The sequence below is a fragment of the Idiotropiscis lumnitzeri genome, unplaced genomic scaffold, assembly GCF_059441095.1.
Source record: "Idiotropiscis lumnitzeri isolate Australia: NSW breed Sydney's pygmy pipehorse unplaced genomic scaffold, RoL_Ilum_1.0 HiC_scaffold_47, whole genome shotgun sequence".
Lineage (NCBI taxonomy): Eukaryota > Metazoa > Chordata > Actinopteri > Syngnathiformes > Syngnathidae > Idiotropiscis > Idiotropiscis lumnitzeri.
The window spans coordinates 851,246-861,373 of NW_028283585.1; positions in this window are offsets into that span (position 1 = coordinate 851,246).

Sequence of the window (10,128 nt, forward strand, 5' to 3'; positions counted from 1 at the left end):
TACCAGCAGGTAAAAGTCGAAGTAATTAAATAAATACAAAAAGAAGTAATTGAATAAATACAAAAATAATGGCTGGGGAATAAAAAAATGTTTTAATAATTTTTTTTTTTTGTTATAACATGAATTTCACCCTCTCTCTCTCTACCCGTATATATATATATATATATATATATATATTATTATTTTATTTATTTATTTTTTTAAGCATTTTTGAAGGTGCGCCGCTACTTCGCACTTTTTTTTAAAGCATTTTTGAAGGTGCGCCGCTACTTCGCACTTTTTTTTTTTTAAGCATTTTTGAAGGTGCGCCGCTACTTCGCGGATTTTCAGTTTTCGCGGGTGGTCTCGGTCCCCATTAACCGCGATAACCGAGGGTTCACTGTAGTAAGTTACATTCTAATTTACATTGACAGGTAATGGAAATGACTACTGGTAACCTCAATTGAACTGTATTTCAGTCAGAATGCCTCAAACATCATAAAAAAATAAAACGTTGAGTATTATTTCTCCTTCAAAATGTCAGAAGAAATACTCTATAATGGCCTGACGACATTAACATAGCTTATAGTATATAGCAGGGGTGGGAAAACTTTTTTATTGGCGGGCCACAATGGGTTCTAAAATTTGACAGAGGGGCTGGACCAGGAGCAGATGGATGGAGTGTTTTGGTAACCTCATCTCATCTGAGAAAAAAAATACATTTAATTTTAAATGAAAGTGAACAAAAGCTTGTCTTTGAAAAACCACACTATTTTGAAAATAAAACATTAACAAGGTTTTTTTTTTTTTTTTTCAAATTCGGCGGGCCGGATTAAAACGTTTAACGGGCCGCATGTGGCCCCCGGGCCGTAGTTTTCTCACGCCGGTATATAGCATAGCGGCATAGGTTCCCTCGTCAACATCAAGTGAGTTACCCTCTTACCAAGACCAAAATACGGGGCTCTCCATCTCCCGGTCACTTCTCCAGACCCCAACAGTCACCCTCGTTGCGAGAACTTGGAGATTCGATGTTTATTTTTTTTCCGCTTCTTCAACTTCGTGTCTGATTCTTTTCTCTTCTCTGGCTCCAGGATTCCGCTGTCAATCAGATGACGATTGAGGCGGGACTTCCGGTTCAAAGTCACCCTCAGAGTTTGCAACCATTTGAGATGGCTTCTGTGGTAATAACAACTGTCATAGGTGCAATTTGCTCTATAAAGCATTAAAAAAAAAAAAAAATAATAAATTACAAAAAATAGTCAAGTACAGCACTCGTCTCATAAACTAGGTAAGAATTTAGCGTTACTAACGTTGCTACACTATAAAGAGTGTTTTACTGACTAGCTAAACCCAGTTTGCTTAAACTGATCGTACACTGGACGAAATCTTACCGTTGTCTTTTTACAAATGGATTATGAAATTGTTGCAGAAATTGTTTTGCTGTGACGGAGGGCAAGTTTTATAAGGTTCGTTCATCGGGAAGGTTTTATATTAGACGAGGATGGTCTTGTTCTTCGGATTTTTTTTTTATTTATAAAAGGCCGAGCATTTGTATTTGCGCTCAGACTGTGTTGCACAGTGCACACGAACCAAAAGCTCTAAAGAAAACACAATACCCGATCCAAACGGAGGGACGTGTTATCTTTATCTTCCACACCGCCTATCTTGTACTGGCTTGCGGGGAGGTGCTGCCGCCTATCCCGTCTGACTTTGGGCGAAATGCGGGAGGGACGACCTGAACAGAGAAATACAAAAAGAAGCAGTACAGCGTCAGTGTAACTCCTTACGGGATAATATCCTCGTCGCATAAACAAGGTAAGAATTTCACGGTATGCATTTTGGTGAACTATAAAGCGTGCTTTACTGACTGGAGCGACGTCGAGTTAGCCTAAATGTATCGTGCATTGGACTAAATCTAGCAAGTTAGAATTATACGATTTGTTCTTCGGGAAGGTTTTATATTAGAGGAGGAATTAAGATCTTGCCCTTCGGACATTTTTTGTGATAAAAGGCCGAGCATTTGCATTTGCGCACAGTATTAGTCCACGAAACAAGAAATACCCATGTACAAATAACTTGCAATTATAATAGTTGGAGCTGTAACAAAGTGTTTTTCATACGGTGTTGTATAAATTAGCAGGAAATTAGAACACAAATTAAAACACGTACAGTAGATACAAGAAGAACAACGACAGTCACATGTTGAGTCGAAAGCTAAAGAATAAAAATGTGTCTTCAAAACGTTTTAAAAGTGGACAGAGAGGGGGCTTGCCTAACATTCAATGGAGAGTCAGGGAATGGACTCCGAGTGCAAGTTTCAGGCCATCTATCTCAAGAAAGAGCTTCTGATGCACCTCAAACGGGTACTGCAAATTTAGTAAGTTCAGCGCATAGTTAATTCCCATGAGCAGGAGACTGGCAACATTTCCACAACCTCATTTTCTTAAGCAACAATGGAAACAGAGGCATGGGATGTGTCTTCTTGTCCCTCACTTGCTTGGAAGACATAGAGTACGTGTGTCAAACTCAAGGCCCGGGGCCAGATCTGGCCCACAACCTAATTTTATGTTGCCCGCAAAGGGCAAATCATCTGCATCAACTTCCTGTTTCTAGCATATTTTCTTCACAACAACACTGAGATATGAGATATTGCCAATTATTTGTTACCAATCCTCCCCTTTTAAAATAAATTGAAAAATTGTTGAACAATTACTTACTAGCTTCTGATTTCAAAACTGGCTTTCCAATCAATTTATATGGGTTCACAGTCCCTCTGAGGGAAACCACAACTACGATGTGGCCCGTCCATAAAAATGAGTTTGACACCCCTGACATAGACCTTCAGTATTTGCTTGGCCTGGTCCTCTTTTGCTTGTTCTCTGCTGACTTCCTGAAAGAGCATATACATCCATGGTTAGGTGCATAATGTCCCAAATTTGTGTTTGCTTTTTATAGTTCTGAATATCGCTGTCTTCAGGCAGTATCCAAGAAGCTCCAGAATCTTCACCTTGCAGGAGACTTCCAATGGCACGTTTTTGCAATCATTAACACTGCATCATCCAAAGAGAGCAAACCATTTTCAACATTTGAGATTGGTCAGTAATATTTACAAGTAACACCCACTCGTGTGGATTGACCAATAGATTAGATCTAGAAAAACATGAAATTACTCAAATTATGACAACATGTTTCAGCCGGACACCAGTGATATGTGACAGTATTTGCAATCTGCATTACATGTTTATAACAGCATATATGAGAATCAAAAAATAAATAAAAAGGGCAATGAAAACGGAAATTAAAATAGAAACCTCAACCTCAAGGATAGGATTTTTGTAGAAATCTCAAAATCGAAACTTTGGACCTTCTGATTTATTTTGTCAATTACCCGAAAGTAACCTTTGCCAAATGCCAACCCTTTAGCCAGAGCAGGTCACATACTGGCAGCAATTAATTTATTTGAATATTGTGACAAATAAAAATGTTTGCTGCACAGTCTATGAGTTAATTGCAGCTTTAAAAACGTAATACTGTTGTAATTTACCTGGTAGTCCGTGATGAGTTCCTCTGCAGACTGTCCGAGGAATTTCATCAAGGAATGGATTATGCCCTCCCTTCCAGCTTCAACGTTTTGCTATTTAAAAAGACACAAGATGATTAAGTGTCTTAAATAAATAAAAGCTCACATATGCATTGCTTACATCCCAAAAAGTGCATCTCAACTTTAAATAAAAAAAATAGCAAGATATCCATAAGCTCTAACAGATCTTTTATTGTTTTATTCTGTTAATGCTTATGATGGACTTATCCAAAATAGTTTGATGCAAATTCTATTTGCAGTAATAAAACACAACCCTCTTACATGACTGAGTGAACTGAGCATAGGTCTTATTTCAGTGCCAGTAACTCGGCCTTTTTTTCCAAGTATCTCCTTCAATTCCAGGGTGTAAAGTTCCATCTTGGTTAGCCAGGTTCTCTCAAATTGAACATATGTAATTTGTTTGAACTCTTTCTTAATCTGAAACATTTTTCCCTCAATTAGAACATTTTCAAAATTAAGAAATCTAAATCACGATTTAAATTTTGATTAATCGTCCAGCACTAGAAGATACAGCAGCAGGTATTACTCCTCCTCTAAAATAATAAAGGCAGTACAATCATCACTTAATTTGACACAGAGTTTGGATTAATTGCTGGACTATGGTCTGATATTTGTCCCACTTGAAACTAAATCTGAATATTGGTTATTTGAATGTGAATATCTTAACTTTGATATTTGAATTGAAACCTGAATGTTTTGAATTGAACACTGAATTATTGAATTGAAAAACTGAATTCGAATTACATAAATTGTATATTTTTAATTTGATTCTGAATTTTTCGATCATAATGTTTTTGTTGAGAACTATATCCCAATAAACTTGAATGTAGGACTTTAAAATGCGTTTTTAATTCCTCAAAAAAAAGGTCTCCTCACCAAAAATTCAATACTGCATATGCTCAAATTCAGTTTACTAAGTAAAAATTCAAGACTCAGTGACAGACATACGGGAGCTTTAGGGTGCCTCAAGGATGTGCAATGGATTCCAATCACCTTCCACCTATCACATCAACCCCCCATCCTTCAGCAGATCCACTGGCTTCCAGTCAATCAACAAATCATTTTCAAAATTCTTCTATATATTTTCAAATCTATGGCTGGCGACCAGTTCAGGGTGTAGTGCGCCTTTCGCCCGTAGTCAGCTGGGATAGGCTCCAGCACCCTCCCGTGACCCTGTACCGGATAAGCGGAGTGGATAATGACATGACACATGACTTTCAAATCTCTTCACAACCTCGCCCCTCCCTACCTTTCAGACATCATCCATATTCCCACTCCATCCCGCGCTCTCCGGTCTTCATCCTCCTCACTCCACCCCTTGCCTGCCACCATGGGGGACAGAGCCTTCAGCGATTCGGTTCTCCAGCTCTGGAACTCTCTCCACCTGACCTCTGTAATTGCACCACCCTCCCTGTGTTTAAAACTAAACTCAAAACCAATCTGTTCCGCCTTAATTACTCTCTCCAATTCCAGATATGTCCCTCATCCACTTTATTGTATTTTATCCTGCTTGATTTACGTGTTGGTGTTTCTACCCGTATTTGTGTTTTTACTTTCGTATTTTACTCTGTACAGCGGCCTTGAGTGTCCTGAAAGATGCTTCCAAAAAAAAAAAATATATATATATATATATATATATATATAAACACACACACACACACACACACACACACACACACACACACATATATATGTTGTTTGTTTTTTTTTCATGGTGGAAAAAAATTTAATCTAAATAACTCTAATGAATTTGTCTTTTATCATGGTGGTCTGTAGGATGAATTGGATCAAGAGCCTGCCAAGTGCACCATGGTGGTGTTTGTTGTCCGGGAGGAAGAGGATCTTCAGCCACCACATTACATCGGGGCAGTTATTGTAGGTGTGAAGGTTCTTTGTCAGTTGCCATCTCTTGCACATAGATGTGTGATGCTGTTTGGCCTCATCTCTCCACTAAACCTGTCTTACCTAAGTAAGTTAAAACACGCTTTTGATGCACCACAAAAAAATACTCATGGAGATAGAACCAAACAAATTGACACGAATAGTGTGCGGTTTGAGTGTCAAACTAAATATTTGATAGCCCAAAAAAAAAACATTTCAGAATGTCCTTTTTAACCGTTTGTAGGTTGTATTCAGAGAAAAAAACTACAGCATTTTTCTAAAACAAAATTACATCAATTTAATGTCTTTATTCCAAAGTAACAATATATATATATATATATATATATATATATATATATATATATATGTGTATATATATGTGTATATATATATATATACACAGACCAGTTGTCCTTTCATTTTACCATGAAGAGTCCTGAGACCTCTATGGCCCTGGTTAGACGACCACCCACCGCTGTGTTGTTGGGAATAAATGTGCAACATTGTTCACCGAACATAGCACAAACACCACCTCTCTCATCCAACAATACATCAACAGTCATCCTGTTTCGGAATGCCATTAGAGATTGGTTGATAGCCGTTCATGCACAGTTTCAAACCCACTTTGCGTCCAATTACCTAATTTTTGCACGTTGTGATGATGCAGTTGACCTGTCTGCGTTCTTTGTTCTTCGTTCGAGGACTCAAATCCTGTTACTTGATCTGTTAATTTACACTTACTTACTTACTTACACTAAGGAGAACACCGATGGCTTCCATGTATGTTGAATCATTTTTTTTTTTTTTTTTGCCGTGATACTCTGCTTTCTCTTTTTTAACGTCACCGATGTCCTGTCATGACATTGGACAGTTCACACAGTTTATTAACAAACAATATAAAACATACCATTTACGATCAATCAATTACATTTTGTGAAATGGCACTCTCCAGAAACTACCAATAATCTATAAGCAGGGCCTAGTTATGAAAAACACATACAGATATGCACTAAGTCTCAAAACCTTTTACATTTTTGGGTGATTTATCAAATGATCTATCATATCCACACCACCACCAGATTTCCCCTCTTGATATTGAAGTTTATTTCAACCACTATCAAAACCAGACACAGTGGTGGTGAAAAGATTCCTAACCGCTTAGCTCTGTCAGCAACATTAATGCTATTTAAATTTTCAAGAGCAACTATCATAGAAAACATGTTCATCTACATCAACTCTAGTCACAGGATACACGCTGACCCAATCCATACATGTATTATCAAGATAAGCATTAATATAATATCAATAATACAATTTCATTTGCTTATTTTGGATATCTCGTTGTCCAATTGCTATCTTTTCACGAAAGTACAGACTTTCTCCTGTAACTTTGTTCTGTGGACCAATAGTTGCCCACTTGAGTATTACTCATGGTTCCAACTCAAATCTATCAACATGTCGTCCAAGCTCCACAAATATGTCCCATCACTTTTTTTTTTTCAATTATCTGCTTGGTGTTTGCAAATCCATTTTGATTAGTAATTGGGATTCTTACTGTTGGTATTGTACTATAGTCACATCATAGTTTGTTTATGTAACTCTGGGTTGTTCCCACATATAACACAACAACAAAAATATCAGAATAAAATTGTATACATCCAACATAGAACAGCTGCTTTTAACCACTTCAGGGTCATTTTGTCTGAAATATCCCCTCTACTTAGTCTGGTGTCTTATGAAATAAGACCACCCTATCATCAGACTTCCGCTCATCTCCTTTGTAGGAGATTTCAACCAAAATGACCTTTTTACATGTGTCAAATGAACCAATGTTGACTCTTCTACTATATTTACAGCTGTGAGAGCTGTCAATAAAACTAAACATGGCATTCCCCCTTGGGTAATTACATATGTCTTATCTTCAAACGTCTTTCAAGCATCCAGTCTCCTGGCTCCACTAGTTTAGTGCCCTGCTAGGAGACAGAAAGATCCTCACCACTCTAAATTTGTGCCTGTCTTTGTTTTTCTAACACTTTTCACATGTAGTCAGCTAAAGTTGCTTCAGCATCTATTTCCCATTTGTTCTTAAATTTGAGGTATTCTATAAGGCCTTCCAAACAATGTTTTACAACGTCTCGGTCCTAAATACAATGAAATACAATACAGTGCAACTCTCTGTATATAACTCAAATTAACTCACATAAACACATTTACAGTAGATACCAGAAAAACAACAGAACAGCAACAGTCTCATGCTGAGTCAAAGGCCCGAATATTCATCTTCAAGCGAGGTTTAAAAGTGGACAGAGAGGCGACTTGCATAACATTCAATGGAAAGTCACAGTGCTTGTCGTTTTTACAAACAGTTTTACTAATTTCCATACACTGTGTCCACTGCCTCCCCGTTTCCTCAATGCATAGCCTTTTCACTTTTTTTTTTTTTGTTCATTCTTTTCACCAATCCAGAGCTTTGAGGGTGGTAAGCACAATTATCTTTCAAATCAACGTGAAACATTCCTATCTCTTTCACAAGTTAGTTAACAAAATGGGTACTATTATCACTGTTTATTATTTTCAGGAATACCATATCTCGGAATGATATCCTTACAAAGTACTTTTGCCACTGTCAATGCATCTGGATTTGTTGGTTAGAAAGAGTTCTAACCATTTCGAATTCACATCTATGATGACCAAACATTTATTTTATTTTTTTTCTTCACTTTGGTTTTTATCAAATAAGTCCATATGAATAATTTGAAATGGATATTGTGGTGTAGGAAAGCGTCCTCTGCGTGGACTCAAATTACCTTGTGAATTGTGTTTCGCACACGTTAAACATGCCCTACAAAAATGTTTCGAATAAGCATTAAAGCCGTAAGCCGTATAATAACGTAATATCTGATGCACCATTTCCCCTGTTGAGACATGTGTTATCCCATGACTCAATATAGCAGCCCATTTGTAAAGATTATTGTTTGGTCATACAGAGATCACGTAGCGATGTTACACCATTTTCCTCCAAAGCCTTTGTTTAACTTTGGGACTTCTATCACTAAAACGTGTATGTCCGCAACAGCTTCTTTAGCTGTATTGTCTGCAATGTGTATTCAAGGAAAACACTTATGCAATGTATGCGCTACACATTTTAAGACGACTATATGTGTAAATAGTAACACAATTTACTCTCTTTAGTTTACACGCTTTTGTTTAAGATACTAATTCTGTTGCATGAGCTGAGTAATTTGAGGAGTAACTGCTAAGTTCTTTTTCCCAGTGTCATTTGATACAACTACAGTATTTTATTTATTTATTTATTTATTTATTTCCATCTACAAATAGCACTTCTCCGTTTTCTGAAGGCGAATCTTTTTGATGCCTTTACTTTTGGTTACTTTTTTCTACTAACTCATAACAATCTAGTTTTGTACCATCCTCCTGACATAATAATGACAGCCGGGTTTAATGTTGTACATCTCTCTATAATCAGATGTGGTTTTGATAACAATGTATTCATACACTATAAATGTCCCGCCGGTGACAAAAACGTCATGTTCATCAGCAAAAGCAATGCAGAAACCGCACGTGGTACTCTCAAAACCAGAGGATGGAACAAAACTATGGTTGCACTTGTTTCTGCAATTTCCAGATTGTGGGACTAATAAAAGACCATCTTTATCTTAATCTTATATCTACAGCAATAGATACTGCATTAACTGTTCTCATGCAGTGCTTCAATGCACATTCTACGTTGTCTAGTTTGGAATAGAAGTATGCGATTGGTTTCATCTTATCTCCATGTTTCTACACTAAAACTAAGGCCTTTTGCATCTGGACAAAGGGTCAGTGCCATACTTAATACGAACACTTGTTTCCTTTCACAAAAGCTGAATATGCTTTATCAGTCCAGTGTAAGGACAATGTCATTTAGAGGTTTTCCTCATTCATCATTTTACTCAGTGGCACAGTAATTTCTGCATAATTTGGAACTCAGACTTTACAATAATTTGTTAATCTTAAGCATGTTAATTTTATTTTTATTTCCTATTTTTCTAACTTTATGACTCATTTTACTTCAACCAGTTCTACCTCAAAGTGAACAAGTACACATCAATGTTATTTGTAGTCTCTAATTTCTTCTCTGCTTTAATTCCTTGGATGTTAAGATGGCGGCGCGCATGGACGCAGCGGCTAACAGCTCCCCCTCACAGTGCTCCTTATTACTTTTTATTAGTGTTTGCTTGCTCTTATTGGCATCAACTGAGGCACAACATCGATATACCCGCCAGGACATCGTGAACATTGGATATCGATGCGAAATAACCATCACAGAGGAATTTTGCTATGATCGCAAAATTCCGAACGAACTGGCGAGGCTGCCCGGCTCACCGTGGCTGGTCATCGGGACCGGGAGGCGGCGCAGGCGACGCAGAGAGAGGAAGCAGAAGCGAGGCTGCAGGTCCGGTGTCTTGCAACGGCTGCGACGGCAGCCCCATAGGCAACCACTACCGAGTCTGCACCTCACCAACGCCAGATCCGTGGTCCACAAAATCGACGACCTGGGATTACAAATCCTGGGAAACCGCTATGTGCGCGATAGCAGTGTGATCGTCGTCACGGAAACCTGGCTGCACGCAGACGTCCCCGACGCTAGCATCCAGCTGGCCGGG